Raw genomic sequence first — 22,715 nt, forward strand, 5'->3', positions numbered from 1 at the left:
TGTAAGCGCATCCGTGTGTAATTTTCCGAATCCACCTGCTGCCGGAATTTGAAATTTTATTAAGTTCTTTCGTTTTATGCTTTTCCATACATTTTATGTTGTACGGCCGGCGTTAATAAAATTGGGGATAATTGTGTTTGTTTTTTAGGCATGAAATGAATTTAGAGTGGTTAGAGCGGATGTAGTTATAATTTCGTTTGGAATTGGGTTTTAGTGCGAAAAAAAAATCCGTGGGCACGACTACGTCGTAAAGTGGCGAGCAATGAATCGTGTTCCTGAGTCCGATCCTGTGCGCGATATGACAGGTTCGGAGCCTTTTATTCCCTATACGTGGCGTTTGTCAGATAAAGGCGAGTCGCATATGTAATTATCGTAATAATCGTTCCGACTGTGTTATTGTTTTATGGTCGTGAAATATATTCTGACTTCTACTACATGCAACTCATTTAAATATTTTGACCCACGGCCGTTTGAATATCTGGCTATTTTTAGTGTCAACTCCCGGACTCGGGTAATTATTCATTCTTCAAAGTGGGGGTGAATTATTCACCGTATATTCAACAAATGCGGTCCGTTACAGACTGAACATTTATTGCTTTTCAAGGCGATTTATGCGTTTTTTATCGTTTATATACAGCCATCGATGCCGTCTTTTCCCACAAGAACTAGGGGAAATTTGTTAAGCAAATGACCGGATCTACCCTGTTAATTCTAATTTTTCAAATGGAAGCAAGTCGAGTGTGAAGTGGCGGCAATCCAGACAAACCTTTCATCTGATTGCCTGGACAATCACGTCGTTTGCTTTGATCGTTTTCGGGGAAAATGACCCTGTTATTCTTTGTTTCTGTTTGATTGGCGGCGGGGGGTGAGAATTAGTTTTTACACCGAAAATTAATTAGTTGTGAAAGCGGATGTGTACATTTGCTGTTTCTAAACCCTCCAAGCTAAATTATTTCATCAGTGTTATCTATTGTTCGGTTGTAGTTTTGTGAAAACATGAATGTGCTTTATTTGACTTGCGGTGAGTGAGGGCGCTTACAATATCCAGAACTTTGTAATTGGGAATCTCGATTTTACACAACTATGTACCTGGATGATCGCTAATATTCCCAACCTGGTCGAGTTATGTTCGATCGAGTTGCATTATTAGATATTTTGGATGCAGCTACACTGCTTTATATTTAGCCAATCAATGTTGAGCATGCATCCAGCCACCCATTTTCTTGAGAACAATGATTTTAAACGTTGCATTTTGTATTATTTTTTTTAAAAATATTGGAAGTGAAAAAAAGGAAAATTAACTTTTAATTCTTAACTTTAAAAAAGTTAAATCCTTTGATATTGATTTTACAGTAAGTTATTCGGGATTTATTAAGGTTGAGAATTAGGGAACACAGAAATTCGATACGTGATTCAGAACAGGAATTAACTTTTTTCTGAAAATTTTGGGAAAATGAAGATTTTGACCACTGAAAACACGAGACCGAAAAGTCGATGATTGATCTCAGGTCTTGAAATTTTTAGACATTGAACAAGCGAGAAAATAAAATTTTGATTTAGTGACTGTAACATTGACAGTCTAATAGGTAATTCGAGACGATGAATATTTTGCACAACGAAAATGTGACAATCGGAGTAAATTTTACGATAATGATATTACAGTAAGCGATGGGTGAAAATGAGATTTATAGAAACTGAGAATAGGAAACACAAAAATTCTAAATTTTATCAGAACTGGTCAATTTCAAAAATTTCTCTGAGAAATTCGGGAAAATGAGATTTTTTGAAACTGAAAATTAGGGAACACAGAAATGTCTAAATGGCCAATTTAAAAACTCACTTTTTTTTTAAATTAAATTAATTTAAATTTTAAAGCAGTGGAAAGTACCAATAATGTATTTTGGATTTTGGAATTTTTAGACACTACAGTGAGCGATTCGAGAAAATGGGTTTTTTTGAAACTGAAAATTAGAGAACACAAAAATTCGAAATGTCATCAAAAAATTAACTTTGATTGAACTTGAAAATTCAGAAAAATTAAAATTTAAAACACTGTATTTTGTATTAATTTAGGAGCTTTGAAATTTTTAAATATTGAAAGTGTGAGAAAATAAGCTTTTTGAACTAAAAATAGTTGTGAAAATGAAAATTTTAAATAATGCAAGGGTGAAAATTGAAAGAAGAACATGAGAAGGTTTGAAACTAAATAATAAACTGTCTAGAAATTGATAATAATTAATAATATTAACATGATAATTAAAGAAAAAGCGTATAAAAAAATCATGTACAGTACTCTCGCGAAAAGCTCATAGCGAAAGCTCGTTTAAGCGATTGTAGTGCAAACAACTATGTTCCGTAGCAATTTCGCCTCTTGACGGAACCTCTTTGCATGTTAACCCGAATGAAACGTCAAATCGCGCATTTATTAACTGCATTATCTTTTATCTCTCGCCACTCTCGATTACATTTTTGCTCGTAGCGCCTCGTAAATTTCGCATATACGCTCAGAGGCGGTGATTTAAATGAAAGTGGTTACGAAACTGTCATATTCCGTCGACTTATCCGATGCCACAGGAATTTCATCCGCGTAAAGTTTGATATTAGATTAGTCGTACGTGAATGTACTTGCATCTGAAATTGCTCCTAATCCCATTACACACAACTGTCACAAAATTAGGATAATCGCATTGGTGTTCATTTCACTGTATCTAACTCAAGTGATTCATCGCTGATACTTTTGACCGAAAAACAATCTATGGAACTCCACTTTGTGTGTTTAACCAAATTTCTGCCTCACAGAAAAATCTGTGCGAACTCGCCTCTGTAGGAAAAAACTGCTAATGGAACTGTTTACGACGCATCGCTTTGTTCAGGAAATTCGTTCACCTATGACGCGGATGTGAGAATTCGCTGTTGCTGGCGGAATTCGAGACATACTTTCTGCAACTAATTGTTTTTCGGATCATTTAATAATTTAATTAAGAGCTACAAAGACCGAATTAGCGCGGAAGCTCTACATTAAAAAGAATAATCACCTTCTGATGGAGAAAATTAAAATTAAGTCTAGTGTGCAAATGAAATCGTTTAGTTGAGGATGGGTTTTTTATTTTTTATGGAAATTGCACTGGCGAACGGTTATGCGGTGATTAGGTCGGAGATAGAATGCAGGGCTGTCATCGGCGTATTTTCACTGTTTCATTATCGTAAAGATGCGAGATTCTGTCCACTTTGCCATCTTTTCCTCGGTTTTATTATCAAAGTTCGGATTATTCCTTTTAAAATCAAAAATTTTGCAAGAGCCAACGAGGAACAAAGATCATAATTAGTCAGTTCTTTTTTCTGCCAACACATGGAAATTTACTCGAATTTAATATCTCCACTGGTGTTATTATCATTTACTGCTCCGTCTTCTCCGTTTTTTCCTGCTTGAATGAGTTCGGAGCACAATAAGTTTAATTTAAATAAGAAAGCAGCACACTTCTTGTTTACAAAGTTAGATTCGTCTAGTCTAAATTTAGTGGCATTTCCGTCAGTCGCTGCAGCTAATGTCGCTTGTAATTGGAATAGTTCGCGATCCCCTCGGATACTTTCCATTTTTCTGCGGTCTTTATTAAATAAAACATTGTCTCCGCCTCGGATTACAATCGGCAATTCAGGTGCATTTTGAGCTCTTATTATTCCCCCGCCAGCCATTGCTAATCCTCGGTCTGTTAAGACTGTTATCCGGTTCCTCCACAATTAACTTTCGCAATTTGCAAACGTGAATTTTTACAAGTACGTTTATCGTTTAATTAACTTATGGGATCCTGCGGGATTAACTGGAATTGACCGAAGATTCCCTGATCCTTTTTCCAGGACGAATCATGCCATGCGAGAAATGGAAGGTTAAATTGCGTTTTCTTGGACGCTTCCTGCACAATTTTCGATTGGGTGGTTAATGAATTCGTGGGGGGTTTTTATCAAGAGTGGCCGATGACACCAAGGAAGGGTTTTAAGCCAATAAAAGACACATTAACTTAAGCGTTTCCAGACTATTGTACTAAACAATTCGAACGTGCATTAACGGGTTACGAGCGGCGTTTTCTTTATGAAAATGTGGTAAAAGAACGCCGCCATTTTCTATGGATCTTTTGTTGTTCAAATACACGAAGACGGATAATTATTACACGTTAATTAATCTGAATCAGGAATACAAAGCGTTGAAACGTGCTTACAGAGAAGCGATTTCTTGGAACATCGTTTGGAATGATTGGAGCGAGTGAAATTAATTACGGGGATTTTTATAATGGGAAGTGAGCCGGCGAGAACACAACATAATAAATCTTTCCGTATTTACATGGAATTTTCGTTATTTTTTACCGCAACGGTCGGAAAAGCCCGATATTTTAACGGAAACGGTGTTGACAAGGTCGCCTCAAAATTGCAAACTCCACTCGATGGATTGAAATTCACGTCGCGTCGGCCAGTTTGACATTTAATTAACGGCAGCGAAAAGAGTTCATTTTAATTCGAAACACCGAACATTGAAACGAGCTTCTTTACGATTTAATTTCATTAAACACACGAATAGTTGTCATGAAAATGAACTTATTATCGAGAAAAACTCTTGTTTATTAATTTGTGTACCTGAAGGGCACTTTTACCAACGCGAAATTAAACTTGGCTTAGATTTACGGAATCAATAGAACTTCGGATCGGTTTCACGACTTTGTCGCCTCTTAAAATTTGTTCGGTTTTCTAGAATGTGGGAGATAATTTTAGAAGTCTGGAAACTTCATTTCTGGGTCCTGAAATTTAAGATGCGGTACGTGAAGGCAGTAAAATTTGACACCTCGAAACCCTGAGACGTTGGAAATTATTTCTCGAGCTTCAATCTCATTTATACAGTCAATTGTTTTTTAACTTTGCAGAAAGCCGGGCTACGTGAAATGACTCACTTTAGTTAAATGTTTTCAGTTAACATTGTTTCTGGATAATAGTCAAGTTGGATACTTTCGCTGCACTTTACATTCATCTCAGTTAAGATCTTTGTGCAAAGTTAGCGATTTGCATGCTTTGCCAAGACAATCTCATTACTTGACAATTGCACATGATCCGAGTCGTTGCCTTTACTTACATCAGACGAGCGTCGAATTTCTTGATTTGACTAATTAATGTTTAATTTTGTGCATTATCAAATACTGTGAAGTTTCAACCTCAAGTCGTGTATGAGCTTCTCAATTCACAACACATTCAGCAGCTTAATTTATGTCATCGTATATGGGAAGGTAAAATGCAGCGCTGCGTGAACTGACGATAAACATTGTTAATTAGGTACAAGCAGCGTACCAAATAAACAATTACGTAGTGAGAGAAAGGGGTTAAAGAGAACACTTCCTCTGAGAATTTTTTTCAAGTGGCCGTCACAATCCGTCTCGTCGGCTTTATTTTTATCAGCGGCGTCCGTAAATCTGGTGCGCGAGTCCAACTTGTTGAAAGGGCCGTATTGATCCCTTTGTGGCGCACACAAGACAATAGACGTTGGATGAAGATACTGAGCGGAAAGCTGGATTATTTCCAAATAGGAAGACGGGAGCCTTTTCGGCGCGCTCCATGGATTCACAATACGTCGATGCGACACTTTGACCCCACCCAATATACACGGAGAAAAATCAGCCACTTTAAACACATTTCTCCGCACTTTGAGGTTTATCTGCATGTTCCGGGGATTACCGGACTGTTTCGCGGCTTCTAAAATTAGTGTTAGGGATTGTGTGAGCTACCCCTTTAGTGATATTTGACGGGTTTCGGGGCTTAGAGGCTAGATCGATTTCAATGATGGAGCAAGTTCTAAATCCATAAGCCGCCATTATTAAAATCGGCGAAAGGATAGGACTTTGCGGATTACAGTACCGGAGTCCTTTGTGTTTTCGGAGTTGTGTTTACGAACCGAAGAGTTCGTAACATAAACGGTTCCCACTCACAAGCAAAATATGGTTTTGTTGGGGGCTTAAACTCGTTACGATTTTCGCAACATAATAACATGCCAAATTTAACCACAAAACCGTTTTTACTTGAAGGAGGCGCACTTAAGTGAGGAAAGTTACCACAAGCACATTTCAAGTAATCGGGTTGAATTTTCAAAGAATCGTGGCTTCGTTTTCTACTGCATTTCTGCACTTTTACTTTGTCATCCAATACCTTTTACGGAGTGTGAACTTATTCTGCACTCGTAACCCGAAGATTTTTCATGCAAAACAGGACAGAAAACACACCTTTTGGCTAACAAAACTGCCAGCAGTGACAGGGTTGAAATGTCCCCAACTCGCTTAATTCCAGCCCCATATATTAGCCTAACACTGTGTATAAATACTAATTAATTCTCGGCTTTCCTCGGGGGTATCGTCCCAATTTAGCGCCGTGAAGACTTGCAATGTGGCGCCACAAACCATTTTGATAAATCCGTGGAATTGGAATAACTGGAACACAAATCTGTTTGGTCAATTTATTTTAAGCCTTAAGATCGTTCGCGAAACCACTTCTTCGGGCCAGTTTATTTCTGCCAGCAACGTTTCTAATCTCGCTGAAAAACTTCGGATGTAAGAAAGATCGCGGTTTCCTCTTTTGCAGAAAATTGTTCCGGTTTTAGGACGAACAAACAGGATTGGAATCGGGGGATTTTGTTATCACTACACATCCGTACTTGTTTAGTTGTAATGAAATTTTTTCCCTCTGTGTACCACTTTTCGGAGAAAATTCCTAGTTCAACATGTCTCCTGTAATTGCTGCTCTCGACGCACTTCATCCCGAAATGTCATGTCCCGTTAACGTCAATTTATACGCAAGTCAGACACACATGCTCTATACCAGAGATTTGGGAATTAATAGATGGGGGGACATAGTCAAAAGTCTTAGAAACACATCTACGACTAGCTTTACAACTTTCGTCCTTGTCTGTTGCACGCATTCACTGGGTACAATGAATACCTATCTCTCTCGCCAGGATGGAGAGTTTTTGATTGGCTAATTTTAAAATTTGACAACAGATTGACAACAATTATAATGTGCGACAGTTCAAAGCAAAATGAGTAATCCAACATACTGTAACACAACAAGTTCTCTCAGCATCATAAAACTACCGACGTCGCATACTACAGACGACAGAAAGTGAGTTTAAAGAGAAATTTTTGGCTCAAGACGCATTTGAACAAATTTGTGCGAGAATTGTCGAAACAGATTTCGTAATAAGTGTAGAATAGAAATGGTACAAATAGGGGCTAACTAGTGAAATAAAAATCTATTACAACTGGCATGTTTCTGAACTAAATCGTTGTCTGTGGAGAAATTGAGAAGCAAAATATGAAAATTAACCACAGACTACAAAGTGCAAAGAAAGTGAATAATTATGCGATTAGCAGATGATTTGTAATTGAAACGGAAGTCACCAAACACACGGAGAAGAAGAAAAACATGGATTTTGACGAAGAGAGAAAAGATCAAGATTCAATTGAAAGAAATATCCTAGTTAATAAAAATCCAAGGTGTACCTAACTAAATTGTATGAATGGAGAAATGTTCAAAGTATTGAAGAAATATACATGAAAGCAGTAAAAAAATACATTAAAAAGGGACAAGTAGATTGTTGAGAACATCATAAGAATATGAAGCACAGAACTGGTTAACAAAATAATGGACAGCTCTAACGACAAGTAAGAACAGAAAGAAGAACACGCTAGGAAACCTGTGACATTGTAGCAAATAAGATTTTGTTTAAGATTTGGACAGAGGCAAAAAGGTTGACAATGAGTAGAAAGGAGTAAAAGAAGACCGTGGCAGATCGAGAGAAGACTGCGCTTTTTTCTTACACTCGGACGAGGAACAAAATCAAATTGATGTAAATAGTGGCAAATACATCTTAAAAGAGACTTTCTGCATTTTCTTCTTTAGAAGTCTGGGTCTAATGTAAAGTTTTCTATGTTCTTACAATTAATTTAGGCTGTTTGAATTAGCTTCTCCATTTTGCCAGGTTTCTGGTGTCAGACTAGAAAAGTGTTTGTCACACGTTGGTAATTTTGATTTTGTCATTAGTGTTGGCCTTAAACCTATTGAAAACTATGTTATGCACACTGAGAATTGTATCAATATCGTTTAATTGTGGAGCTATAAATGATCGGTTTTACCGCATTCATATTGTGAGAGTCTCCACTTGATGTAGAAGAGCTTCGGCCTATTAAGGAATGAAAGTTTCAACATTAAAAGACAGCAAAACGAAATCAAACTAGTGATGAAAGAACCTTGTCACAAAATTTAGCAACATACATGAGAAATAACGTCTAAAACCTTTAAATTCACAAAACTTTGCATTCAAAGTTCTTTACTGACATTAGCTATGACAATTTGGATTTGCCATTTGAAATTCGAGTAACGATCTACGTCATGATCTTTGATTGGTTCCATCCTGACGAGAGAGACAATACTGCATAAGCGTATCAGCGATAGGAATCAGTGCAATAGGTAGAGACGGAAATAAAAATTCTTGTTGCACATGTTTTGTGTAACGTATGTCCAAATTTCCATATGGTAACCGGATCTATTATTTTCCAAATCTCTGCTCTATACACATGCTCTACGACATTCTACACCGATTCTAACGGATCCTAGCATTACTAAATCACAAATTATCGATTTGTTGGATGTCTACTAAATGGAAATCGGTTAACCTAACTAAATTCCAAATTAAATCACGGATTACGGAACTTACCTGGTCGAAAATGCATGGTGGATGCACCGACCACAACAACGATGGATTTAATTTGAGTTTCGACACGAAAACCGATCATACAGATTCAATATTTGTCCAACTGCCATTGCTACATGAAAACAAGATCAACAAGAATTGAAAAACTTTGCCCCGACTAACTTTATGCAAACAATATTCTTGTAGTTTGCATATCGATTGGACGTGGCAAGAAGTCGTGTTTCTTATATCGGAGCCATAAAGCAGACTTTATTTATCGAACAAATCTCAATCGCGTTTCACTTATCAAAACTTTATAAAACTGCGAGTTGTTCCTAAAAATTACTAAAATTAAACCAGAATTTTTTCAGCGTGGCGAGTCAATTGCCGGTGTCACTATCAAATTATAGCTTGTAGGAATTTATGGGTTCATTAGTTTTTTCAGTTTTTTTTAATGACAATTAGGGTACATAAAAAATCGATGCGACACGACATAATAAACTACCATGAAACAGAGAAAATTTAAAATGTTTCATGACAACTTTTCCAGTGTCCTGCAGCATCGGCTGTCACTCCGATGTTAATTTATGGCTGCTATTATTGTTTCGGCTACGTCATTATTATAAATGTGGGAAATGCATCGGAAAGCTGTCCCTAAATCGCGGTGATAATAATTAACTACTGATGAACAGCGTCGCCGACTATTAACCATGGAGCCTTGTTCACCATAATCGCATTATTAATAATTCGACAGGAGCGAAAATGAACTAAATTCGCTCTTTGTTGTGGCTTTTTACTGCTCACTTAATGTTTTCAATTACGCGAGAAAATAGCTTTCATTCTCGTATTGAGCCGCGGTTCTTATTTTCATCCAGAAAATCACGAGTGAATTTGTCAAAGCGCCATTATTCTCTGCACTCATTTTTATTGGCAATTTCCTCGCGAGAGAATATAAACTGGTCTACAATTTTCCGGAAAAGAACGCCATCCCGGCGTCAAATTGCGAAATTATTAACGTTAATACATGACCATCTTGTAGGAATTCCGCCCTGTTCAAAATTTAATAAACGGAAAACTGTAGATAACTGTATTGTGTGTCGTAATCCTCGTTAAGTCCGCTTGGTATTAATATTTAAACGTTTAATTTTACAAGAGTAACACAAAGAGAAGTGGATAAATTGCCGGAAAAATATTTATCTGTTAATACCGCGAATTTGGAGCAACTTTGTCCCCGAAAAGCGACGAATATATTTCGACATTAAAATGTAAAAATGTTAAACCGAGCGGAAGAACACGAGTAGTTGCAACGATCAAGGGAAATGTAAAGGAGTTCATTTGCAACAATTATTCCAGTCGCAGAATTATAAAACCGCACTTTCTGTCGTTACGATTGCCGAACATGCAATATTCAAACCGAAAAATTGGAATGAATTGCATTTTTTGTTTAACCAAGAGCTGCAAGGGCAACCTCGAGATTAGCAAAAATAGAGGGAAAACCGGCTTTCTTGTAACAGATGTAAATTCCGTTAAGCTCTTTGCAGCTTTTAACGAATTCCATAAATTCGTGAGTTAGAAAGTTCTCTTAATAGCCGAAACTTAATAATTTACCCGCATGTACACGAAAAATCCCACAGGGAGATAATAAAAAAATTCTACTGTGCGGAACGATCACCGAAATAATTAATTGTTGTGTAATTAATCACGCTTGGCACGAGTATCTTGAGTCGTAAATTACCCCATTAAGTGGGTGAATGCCATATGGGGTTCGATATTATTGGCTTTATGCAAATATCTTGCGCAACTATGAAAACTTGTTATCCTTCGCGGATCTCAACTTTGTTTCGCTATTTTACCCGTTGCAGCGTTTCCTCATTAGGGTTTTCAACATTTTCGGTTTAATATCCTGAGCCAGGAATGGAAACGCTGCTTCGAATTAATATAAAGGATGTCTTCGCATACCGTCCTTCAACTTCTTGGGCATTCTTTTGGCTCAAAGAACAATAAGATGCTCGGAAGTAACGAGATATTTCTCCGCTAAACAAATATCTCAGAGCGAAAGGACCCATGGGTGTGGTACCTGAAGTCGCTGGTTTGAAAATATTTATATAATTTCCTTCGGAAGTTTGAAACTGAAAATGCTGAATTTCTCTCGACTAAAGTTTGATGTTGGCGCCGGGCGGCAAAGTGTTAATCGATTCGCAATCTAAACGCATTTTAGCATATCCGCTTAACGAAGATGGATGTGAAAGATAATTATATCTGTCAAAACCGATTCTTATCTTGGTTTATGGCACGTCTGCCAATCCACCACGTTGCACATGCACTTTCGTAATAACCGTAAAATGGCATTAAGCATCCGTCAAAGAAAATTACTACTCTCGATGGAATAAATTAATCATGCAATTTATATGCGTCGGATTGTGGCGAAGAAAAGCAGCTGTTAGACACAAGAAGCGTTATCAAAAGACATCACGCCAACCATTTATAAAGTTTCAAGTGTAAACTCTTTATATTAATTTAATTCTCCGTCATGTGACGAGAACAATGTCGCTGATAAAAGGCTCGTTATTAAATTACGACGGGAAATGCGCGTCAAACGCTATTTTTGCTCTGGAATTTATAAAGTCGATGTGAGGACCGAAAAACCATTGTTATGACAACAGAGGGGAATCGTTCATCCGAGCTCATCACGTGTTGAACCTTTTGCTCGAGGAAGCGGGGAACTAATGGGGTGGAGAATCACATGGATGTTAGTACTGAAAACTGTAACCAGGGGCAGATGTGGCATGAAACCAATTCGAATTGCAAACAGAAAATCGTCGGACCGTCTTTGAAGTTAAAGGTTGAAATCTATTAAAAACGAGATTCGTGGAAATGCACTTCGTTATTTGATTTTTCGCGAAATGTATTTTTCCGACATTCATTTCCATTTGATCATGTCCTGTTGCTTCCATTTCAATTCCGGTACACACGGCGGAACCTTTTATTAAAATAGGTAGTGTCGCTCTGAGAGTATCAAATATGTATTCTTGTGAAATATAGAATGTCCGTATAGTTCGCAAATACTATTTCTCTTGATTTATCCGTCTTTATAGTGGATATACGCTTCAACGAACCAGCTGAGTGAACTGGCGAGATCGATATAGAGCATGCAAAACCAGATCATGAAGTGGAAAATTTATCTAGAGTACCCAGTGCTCCTTGGGAGACTCTATACACTATCAAATTTACGTTAAATGTTTCATATGCTTCTCACAGAGCAGTTATTGTTATTCCCCACACAACTTGCAACACAATACTCGATCTTCATTACAATCTGTTGTATCGAGCCGTGTGGAAGCTTTATTGCGGGAACGGATTATAACAAGGAATTTTTCTTATCTTGTGAAAGCAACCGTTTTCCCTAAAGCACCTGCAAGCACGAGAACAAAGTGTCCCTGTTTCTCCAGCTTTTGAATTAGTAAAATCGGTGCATTCTAATCCGGGACTCGTGTTCCGGGTTTCTTGTTTGTGTCGAGCTTTAGTAAAGGGAATTATTCTCAAGCTTGAACGTGATATTTATTGTCGGGACGGGAAGCTTTTTATATGCTCCATTAATACTTAATCAATACGTAAATTAAACACGAGACGAGTTATAGCTATTATACTGTTACATCATTATTTATTAAAATAACTTTCAAACTTGGGGTATTGAAATCCGAGTTTCAACTCTTCGAAAACCCGCTTTTATCGCCTTTTCGTCCAGCCAAACATAAAATTATTCTTCCCGCAAATGAAAATATACCATTCCTTATGTTGCCTTTCATGCTTTTGATTGATGCGGGACCGCTTGCATTATGCCAGACCGGAATCGTTAACTGATGATTGACAGGTCCTTAAATCCTGGCGTGCTTTTTCGATTCAATTAATCTTGATGTTGTGGCCGTGACAGTGAGAAACACGCATTTTCTCGCCAAATGCTGTTTTATTCGTTTCGATGGCCGTCAACGAACTGTTAATTAGCAATGTGACTGAAACGACAGATGGTGGAAAAGTGAAGCTAAAGCTGCACAGCCAATTATTGCTTTATAAACCGACAATTTTGCATGGAGTTTTGAAGAATTTTGTCCTGAGAAAACCCTGGGAAGCCTCTTGAACTTATAAGAGATTATTTGTAAATTCGAATTACATTAGTAAAGACGACGTCGGAGAACTAGTAAAGTGAAATGAGAGTGAAAGGAAATGTAAAGTATTACTTACAAAATAAATTTGTAAAAGATACTAAATTGTAAGTTGAACTGACACTTTGTAAACAAGGTGTCTTCTCTTGTAAATGTGGTGGAAAACTAGTCTTAACAGTATCGTCGGAAAATTTGTGGACTTGACATGCTCGACTATTTTTAAAATTGAATCTTTGGATATTGATTTTAGGTACAGTGAGCGATTCGAGAAAATGATATTTATAGAAACTGATAATTAGGGAACACGGAATTTCGAAATGTTATCATAAAGTGGTCAATTTGAAAATTAACTTTACCCTGGGAAATTCGGGAAAATGAGGAATTTGAACACTGATAATGAAAATGCGAGAAAATAAAAATTTGATCAAGTGAGTGCAACATGGATAGCGCAATAATTTGGGAAAATAAATATTTGGAGCAACGAAAATGTGACAGTAAATCTTACGATATCGATATTGCAGTGAACGATTCGAGAAAATGAGATTTATAAAAGCTGAGAATTAGGGAACACAGAATTTTATTGTCATCAAATGGATGATTTTTCTCTGAGAAATTCTGGAAAGTGAAGATTTTAAACACCGAAAACACGACAGCAGAATGAATTAATGATTGATTTGCAAACTTGAAAATTTTAGACATTAAAAATGCGAAAAAATAAAAATTCGATCTAGTGACTGCAACGATAATTCGGGGAGATGAATATTTTGAACAACGAAAATGTGATATTTGAAATAAATTTTACAATGTGGATATTACAGTGAGCAATGTGAGAAAATGGAATTTATAGAAACTGAGAATTAGGGAATAGAGAAATTCGAAATTTCATAAGAACTGACCAATTTTAAAATTAACTTTTTTCTTAGAAATTCGGGAAAATGAAGATTTTAACCCCTGAGAACACGACAGTGGGAAGAACCAATGATTGATTTCAGATCTTGGAATTTTTAGACAATGCGGAAAAAAAATTGATTTAGTGACTGCAACATTGACAGTGTAATAATTCGAGAAGATGAATATTTTGAACAATGAAATTGTGACAATCGAACTAAACCGTAGGAAACTGACATTACAGTGAACCATTCGAGAAAATGGGAATTTTAATAACTGAAAATTAATTATTATGAAACACAAAAATTCGAAATGTTATCAGATTTGACCAATCTGAAAATTAACTTTGATTGAACTTGAAAATTTGGAAAAATAAAGAATTGAAAGACTGAATTTTGTAATAATTTAAGAATCTTGAAACTTTTAAATACTGAAAGTGCGATAATATGAAATTTTAAAGTAATAATAGAAAGACAGTGTAATAAATTGTGAAAATGAACATTTCAATTAATGAAAGTGTGACAATTGAAAGATTTAACTCTACGATACTGACATTACAGTGACTAATTTGAGAACATGGGAATTTTATAACTGAATGTTATTGACCTTTGGAAGCTTGAACTTTCTAAAAATTAATAATCCTGAGAATATGAAAATTTGACCTAATGACTGCAGCATTGAAGTTCGGGAAAATGAAATTTTTTCTCAAAGAAAATTTGACACAAAAATAATCAAATGTTTTGAGAGAGTGGTAATAACAGTATAGAAAATCATGTACAGTACTCTCGCTAAAAGCTCCTAGCGAAAGCTCGCTCACATTTAGCTTGTCTTGATGCGAAATCTTTTCAGCACTTGTACTGTAAATAACTGTTGTCTCGTTACTTTGTTGACACTATAAATCCTGTGGCTCCGAGATGATCTCTGCCTTGAAATGCAGCAAATTGCAAAGCACGAGTAGGTGTCAAATTATCATAAGAGAACTGTGTTCAACAAGTTTCGACGTGACTGCCCTGCAAAGTTCTTCGATTAGCATTTTCGCAAAATCCCCAGTTTGACAACAGCAAATTAGTTGCTATCAACAAAACACTTTGATCGGATGATATATTTCTCGGAACCGTTAAAGAATTCTTGCAATCCGCTTAACAGTCAACAAAACTCCCTTCTGTTTGCGTCGTATTTAGCAATTCGCGCCGATCACTGTGACCTGAATATGATAAATGCGTGTTTTTCTGCCGTCTCTCCGAAAATACGTGTACTGTTATTAAAACCGCTCAAAGAAGGAAACCCTTCGTCGTAACAAAGGTAAATTCCGTGATGAAGTACAAAAGCGCGAAGTTAACGGCCCGCATAGTTCGAGGGCATATTTATATGCGCGCAACTTTTGATATTGAAAAGGTTATTTATTACTTTCCATAGAGGCGACTTTCGAAAGTTCGTCTTGTACATGTGTCGGTTCTAAATGTAAAGCGTCCGTTGGGGATGACAAATATACGAAAGTGCCATCTTATATGGTAAAGGGGCACATTTTTAAACGTAATTGGTCGGCTACGAAACGACCCTTAGAACACACACACACATCCAGTAACGATGTCATTTGTAACTTCCGAAAGGACGACTTTCCCATATTGTGCACGTTTCGATGGTGCTTATGCTCCCATAAAGGACCAGATGTATGCAGATAGGAGGGGACGCTGGACTGAGTTTATTGATTTCGTAAAAGTGGAAAGAACGGCGAATTGCTTCATACGGTGTTGGGGTGAAATTATGGTCAGGTGTGCGAAGCGAAAAGGGACAATGAATAATGCAGGGCCCTATAAGAACAGCCAAAGCTGCAAAAGCAAATTGCACAACGAAAAGCACAGACTCATATCTCTAATACATTATTTAGATAGTGTTTTAAAAACTGTGGAAAAATCTGCTGCAAAACTCTATAGCTACCCAATTTTTCGTTTTATGGTTGTTTAAAAGAAACGGTCAAAGGCGTATTGATACATAAAGCTGCACGAGACGTGGAATAGCTCGTCATCAACAAACTTGCGCCATTTGTACGTTTTCATTTATTTATTTACTGAGCCCGCATGAGCCTTCAATCTAAGTAATTCTGGTACGTTTGTCGGCGTCAAAACAAACAGTGAAAGTGAATTCACCCTTTAGAAGTTTTAATTAGATAAGATGCAAAATCGATACGAAGTTTGTCACACAACCCTTGTAATGATTGAGCTAAAATTTCGTTCGCAATTCAAATCAATCTGCTTTAACCCAATTTCAAGCTCGCCGATTTAGTTTTCTTATTTGGAATAATTTAGCAGTTCGGAACACGGCGTTTTAGTTGATTAAGAAAATAATTAATGCCTTCTCTTATCTGTCCGAGGACACTTTGACGAGGGACTCTACAAGCCGATGGTAATGAGGACTGTCATTCTGTCGAAACTAGAAGAGTGTTAAGCTCAAATTAAACAAGCAAATATAAATTTCCATATTTCATCTGCATGTTGGTCCTAAATTAGATTGCTAGTGTAGTCCGGATAAAAACACGCGAGCTTTTATTGGACCTTCGTGCTTGTTTCATGACAGAGTGGATCGGACATTACGTCGATATTGTTTACAATGTTTCAAATTAATCATCGACTTTAATTGAACACGCCTTTTTAATAATCTTACTGTTTTACACGGTTTTATCGGAGGTGAAAAGTGATTATTAGTTTAGTGTGAAATATGTCCGAACTGATAATAAAAACCAACGTAACGGTTTTTATATAGATAAATAACAGGGACATTTATCTTTATTGTGATTGCGAAACGCTGCCAATACTGATGGCAAGAAGTGATCTTTCACTTGGACGGCTTTTAATGAATGAACTCGAGAATGGGATTGTGCGCCTTCTCGAAAAATAACGATACGAGCTTTGGATATTAACGATTTTACCGTAAATGACTTTACCGTACATTAATTGCCCACAAGGCATATAAAATATTAAAGCCACGAAACAGACGGATAAAAGCAAGAACATAATGTTTTCAAATGAGTTTCTTCCATTATTTTAATACTCCATAAAAATTTAATTTTTCTACCATCCTGAACGCAACTTTATAACAGGTTTACTTAGGGAAAATTCGTTATATTTGTCGAGGCAATCAACCCTCTAAACTGATGGCAATTCGTCAGGACAAAGGAATCGAAATAACCGATATCAGTTCTATCATCAAATAAACTTGGGAAGGATGATTATTATTATGGCTTCGATTAGAGTCAGGAAATGTATGACTATTGTTGACGGAGCGATTTTTCAGTCTTGTTTCCAAATCCGCCAATTTAACACGAGGTAACGATGGTGTCTTTATTGTTTGTAGTCCCTTTTCAAAGTCCACCCTGCCGCAACGAGAGGATTAAAGTATTGTACCGCAGGTCCAGCAATTGTCCGATAAGCAACTCTGCAGATTTTGCTGAAATCCCGCAAAAACTTGTCGCAAAATTTACCCACGTCTCCTTGTTTATTCAAGAAAAACGAGCTTCCAATATTTATTCGGAACTAACTGGAAACGGTTAGTATCTTACAATCTGCAATTTTACGTCAAATTAATCTAATTAAAAGTTTTATTCCTCGACTTTCCTTCGGCGGAATCAACTTTCACTTCAACAAACAGCCAATTTCCTAAATTTTCCAAAACAGTGACCATCTAACTTTCTAAATCAGCTTAAATATTTTTGCAACAACTTGAGGCGCGATTTTGCATCTTACCCGATATTTATCGCTGTAACTTCGAAATTAGTTTTCTTTTCAAATAGTCTGATCCTGAATTTTACGATTCTATTCAAAAATTAACCCGGCGCATCCGCCAATTCCAAATGCTAATTTCTCCAATCCGATTGTTTGTAGATTTGTGGATTTTTCTTCGAGTCGTTAGTTTCCGTGATCCGGTCTGATTAATAAATATTCAAATCCATTGTGATCTTTCGGAAAGTTTAATTTATATCGGATTTTCTATGCAGTCGCGTGTTGGTTAAACATTTCGGCATAAAGTGTCACTGTCAGATATGGAAGTTTTGCGTTTCGTAGACTTTGCCTGCGGCGATCGTATTTCGAATATATTTTCTTTTTTTTTCTAACGTAATGAGGTTCTCACGGTTATCAAATGCGGCTACTTAAATAGCAATAATTGGTTTAGCACGACTGATTATGTGAAGTTTTCACGAGGTTTGAAGAAATCGTTATTTTTCCCCGGAGCATTAATTTTTAATTTAGAGTTTATGCGGGTACATTTTTCTAATGATAATGCCGCAGTATCGATTAGCGCTTTAAATCAAAGTACTGTTTTATGCAGGTTGTGTTTAATTTTGTTGCGTCAACAAACGGCAGGATTTTTAATGATTCTACATCGCCGCCGGCGGACGGTATAAAATTTGATAAATAAAACCAAATTATTAATTTATTGTCGACATCAATAGTCTTTTTTTACATTAATTGTCAGTTTTCTTCCAACTCGTTCTCTCAGTATTTTGCGCTGAGTCCTGCTAACACTATAAATCCACCATAATCAGTTCTTGTTTCGCCGTTAAAGTCTGATTATATCACTAAAATGGTATATTTTTGCATATTATGTTGTGAAAACAAACAAATTTGGTGGAGGAAATTTAAAAGCACAGACGAATACATTTTATGAATGGTTTTAATAAATCGTGTTTTTAATTTTGTAAACGCATGTTTAAGGGTGGCAAGATCTTGATAGGTATGTGGTTAGAATTTTAACATCGAGAGGGATTTTTGAAACACTTGTTCTCTTATTATATTCGGCTGTTCCTATGAAGATGCGAAATTCTGCGTCAAATCTGCCCCGATCGCAATTAATCAAATGTCTTAATTAATTCCCTCTCGCGTGGATCCAATTAATTAATTATGTTTTACATTAAGCGCATTGTTCATCTGTGGGCTTTAAAATAAATTTCGTGCTGTACTTTTTTGATTTTGAATAAAAACGGATCAAACAGATTTTAGTTGTGCTATCTATTTTAGTAATTCAGCAGAATTCAGTGATTAAATTTTAGTAGTTTAATGGATTGACATTTAACAACTTAGTCGTAATTAATTTAATTTTGAACATTGTATGACTCGCCCCAGGTTCAATTATTTAAATTAAGAGTTCGAACAGTATCGTCTCGCCGATGTGTCCTGGTTTTCCGGACCAGATTTAACCAAAACTGTTTTTTTTTCCAGGATTAAAAGGACCATGGAGTAATTTCCACACTCGAGCGTTAGGTAAGTTTTCCCTGTTTCTACAACAAAAGGGGTGGCCCAAATCGAACATCTCTTTTTACCGGGCAATTTTAATTTAACGCACGGCATTTTAATTAAGTCCGCGTTGGTGTATCCGGGGAACCACCTGCGCACTTTCCTCGTATAATTCGTGAGATATACAAGATCAAACGGTCGAGATTAAAGAACCGTTAATGCAGTAATAAACGTAGAGTGGAAAGAAGCACGGTTTCGTTTAGCGTCGTCGTCGTGATTACGACCCAAGATGGCGCTAGCGTGCCACAGGTCACCAATGTCATCGTCGACGTTCTCACGGTTCACGGACTCGAAATGTCGAGGGGTCGGTTTTGAATTGCTTATTTTCACGACTTTATCCCGGAAACGCGGAGTTTCCTTTTTAATTCGTTTTTAATCAAATTTGTATAAAAACTATCGGAGTTTTCGTGACGGGACGAAGAAAAAGGGCAATTGAAACCGAAATTACATTTGAAAAGGTTATTGTAGTTGGCGAGAGAACTTATTAATTAACTTTAATGAAATAACACTGGCTCTGTTATTACCATCTATTTAGAGCATTGTGGGCACTCGAGTCGTTTTTGATGTTATGAAGTTGTCTCGAGCTGGGACGTTTTTTTAGCCGAGCGTAAAATACGGCTAGTGGCTTAATGAATTTATATTATCAGGGAAGAGCGGGCATGGCGGAACGCAAATTACTTTATTATTAACTTTGATTAATAATTCGAAACTAACGAAGTAGAAAATTACTTGAAAAAGAGAGTATAATTACGTCGAGTCATCTCAGTTTCGCCTCGAACTAAAGAAAAATGTTACTTTCAACTCGAGATAATGAAACTAACTTTACATTTTGATGATTATCTCCCACCTCATCTCCGGACGCCCAAATGACAATTTTATTAATTACCTAACGCAAACAAACAGGATAAGCTTTCACATAATAAGGATAACACTATAGAAATAACATTCGTCGGGGGTAAACGTTTGATGTTCGTTCAACAAACTCAATTTACTTGAATAAATACCGGTACCATTCACGTACAGATGATTTTTATCACAGTCTTGTGAACACGTAATTAACAATTCTGTCGCAGCGTTGCAGAAAAGTACAAAGTTGGGGCCGAATGCAATTACTGGGAAAAAACCGGAAACTGCCCCGAGTATGGTAGAAATTGGAGTGACCACCCAGAAAAACGGTCTTCAGAAGTGGAGTTTTTCCAAAGTTGGTTTAATCCTCCCAGTTTCTATTGATTGGTTTTTGTGAGCCCCTATAAAAAAGTAATATATATTTTATTAAGTTCCGGGCACTTGGTTAGCAAATGGTCCCCCGGAACCGCGTTTTTCCACGTATTCATTGGCTAAATTTTCCCGGCCGCAACGAAATCAAGCATGAAAGGTTTTCCAAATTAATATCTTTTTCGTTTGTCCAGATTAACCGGAATCTGGAACGTATATGTAATAATGCCCGCAGGCTCCAGTTTCCATCGCAAATTGGATAAAGAAGTGGATGTTTACACAAATTGTACAGAGCATGCATGGAACCTTTGATTCCGAAATTTATTTCATTTCCCCTAGAAAACAATGTCTGAAATCCGACTTGCGTGGTGTATTTCCTGAAAGACAGAACTGGAATGATTTATATTCGCTTTCGTTGGTTCTGCCACATCGGCTTTGACATTTCTTGCAGTTCTTCAAGGAGTTTTTTCATAAAGCAGCTGATTGTCAAACAAATCGGTTTCAGCTCGTTGAAAAAATTCTGCACATTCAAATAGGAAATTGCAAACGACGGAACGTGCACTTTTCTACTCTGTACAAAGCTTGATATTAAATTAGATCCGTGAAACCACCACAGAGCCATTTATTTAATCCGTTCATTAGAATTCCGGTCCGAGCTCGATAAAACCAAAGAAACTACATTAACTACACTGCCGCAATATTTGTCTTTTCGAATTTGCTCTAAGTGAACTTATAGGTCATTTCCTGTTTGGTATATCGGATATTGAGGGAAGTAAACCAAGAAATACGTGACTTCATATATCAAATCCCTTGGTAATGCTCTTTCCCAAGTTAAATTGATTTCTTAAGAACGAAGAGTATGTCGAATTGTAGTCTGTTATAATGAGATGGGACACAACGGGCGAACATCTTATCGCTCGTTGCAGCTACGGAAATATTGACAACAAAAATCGTCTGAAAACTAATGAAAACTTAGATTATCCGAGCGCATCCACCATTTTTCCCTAATAGAGCCACAGCATCTTTGGTGAATTTCAGCTGCACAAAAACACCAAATTAAGCACTTTGTAACAGCTCAGAGTTTACACAATGCAATCTCGCAAAGGGCTTGTCATTTTGACAAATATCCAGCGAAAACAATCCACTTAAAGCGGTTTAAATCTGAGGCAAGACATTTATAACCGAAGTTCCGATGTTTTGTTTAAACTGGGATTAAAGCATAGACGTAAAAATAGAAGCAGAGCGAGAAAACGGGCGAGAGGGACGAACATTGACGAATCAATGGGGAAGCAATAATATGCAAAACGGGGGAGTCCCGCTATTCAAATCTAAATACCTTTCCACACGAACGTCATGTGGACGATTTAATCTGAATCCGGAGTGGTTTAATTTCGGAATTAAGTGCAATAATGTGAAAAACGTGCCTGTGGAAAGGGGAGAGACTGATACGAATCGGGAAATCGCTACCAACAAAAACAGAGTCTTTCAGAGAAAAACGAACGATTATCTATGCAGGAAAATATCTAAGCAAGGTGCGCGAGTTCACGAAAAACTCAATTTATTTTAAATCTGGGCTTACTTTCTCGGAGTTTTCGAGTGCTTAAAAGGGGATATTTTATGATATAGTTACTATGGAGGACGTATATTAATGCTGCAACTTTGTAATGTAATTTTATGTGAACGCGGACTGGATGCATTGAAGTTGTACCCACTCAAAAAGTACTATAAATGAAACTATTTCACAAAAATTGCATTTTAGTCAAAATTTCACCAAAGGGATTGATGTTAAACTCTTGCTTTTGTGTAATTCGTTATCAATGTGTTTTTTTTTTAAATTTGGCAGCAAAAACGTGTTCTATAAAGTGGTAAAATTTGCAATCGATCTTTTCAAATATTCAATGTTTATATAATATCTTTTGTTTGTCGTGCCGACAGTGTAAAGCACAAACAAACTACAAAATTTCACCAATTGGCCACACGGGAATAAAAAGGTTTCTGTTTGCAAAATATAATTGATGAAAACATAAAACAATATAGACTGGCAATAAGCGACCGTATTTCCAAACAACAATATTTTGTAGTTATTTCCATAACAAGCTGAAAGCCCGCAATTTACACATGTTAAAATTAGTTTTTGTTTGTGACGAATTTACAAAAAGCCATCCTCTGAAATGAAAAAGTCCGATGAATGTCTTTTAAGCTTCATCCGGGCGAACTCCGCCCCCAGGTACTTTATTACGAAATTCTAGTCACCGACAAGTTCGCTCGGTGTACTTTCAAACAGTAATCCTCAGAATAAGTATTTTACAGGAGTTAAATGGGAGAAGACGATATATCAACTTCGGAGCTTTTCCGCGCTTTGAAGTATTTCCACCACGACCACATTCACAGAGACTTCTAAGTATCTCTAGCTTTGTCGGCAACATTTCAATAACTATAAATCGAGCG

The 22,715-nt window shown here is 36.8% G+C and overlaps 1 protein-coding gene across 6 annotated transcripts in view; it reads left to right on the plus strand.

Annotated features, from left to right (window-relative positions):
* kek5 (leucine-rich repeat, immunoglobulin-like domain-containing kekkon 5 protein) overlaps positions 1-22,715 on the plus strand; it is a 150,414-nt gene that overhangs the window by 79,025 nt on the left and 48,674 nt on the right. For all 6 annotated transcript variants that reach the window (XM_088044034.1, XM_088044036.1, XM_088044035.1 and 3 more), the window contains one exon: positions 18,978-19,019. The gene's annotated coding sequence lies outside the window, so the exon portion shown is untranslated. The remainder of the gene's footprint in view (positions 1-18,977; positions 19,020-22,715) is intronic.

This window comes from Gnatocerus cornutus, chromosome 8 (genome assembly GCF_029298725.1).
Source record: "Gnatocerus cornutus isolate USDA-ARS CGAHR chromosome 8, icGnaCorn1.1, whole genome shotgun sequence".
NCBI classification, from domain to species: domain Eukaryota; kingdom Metazoa; phylum Arthropoda; class Insecta; order Coleoptera; family Tenebrionidae; genus Gnatocerus; species Gnatocerus cornutus.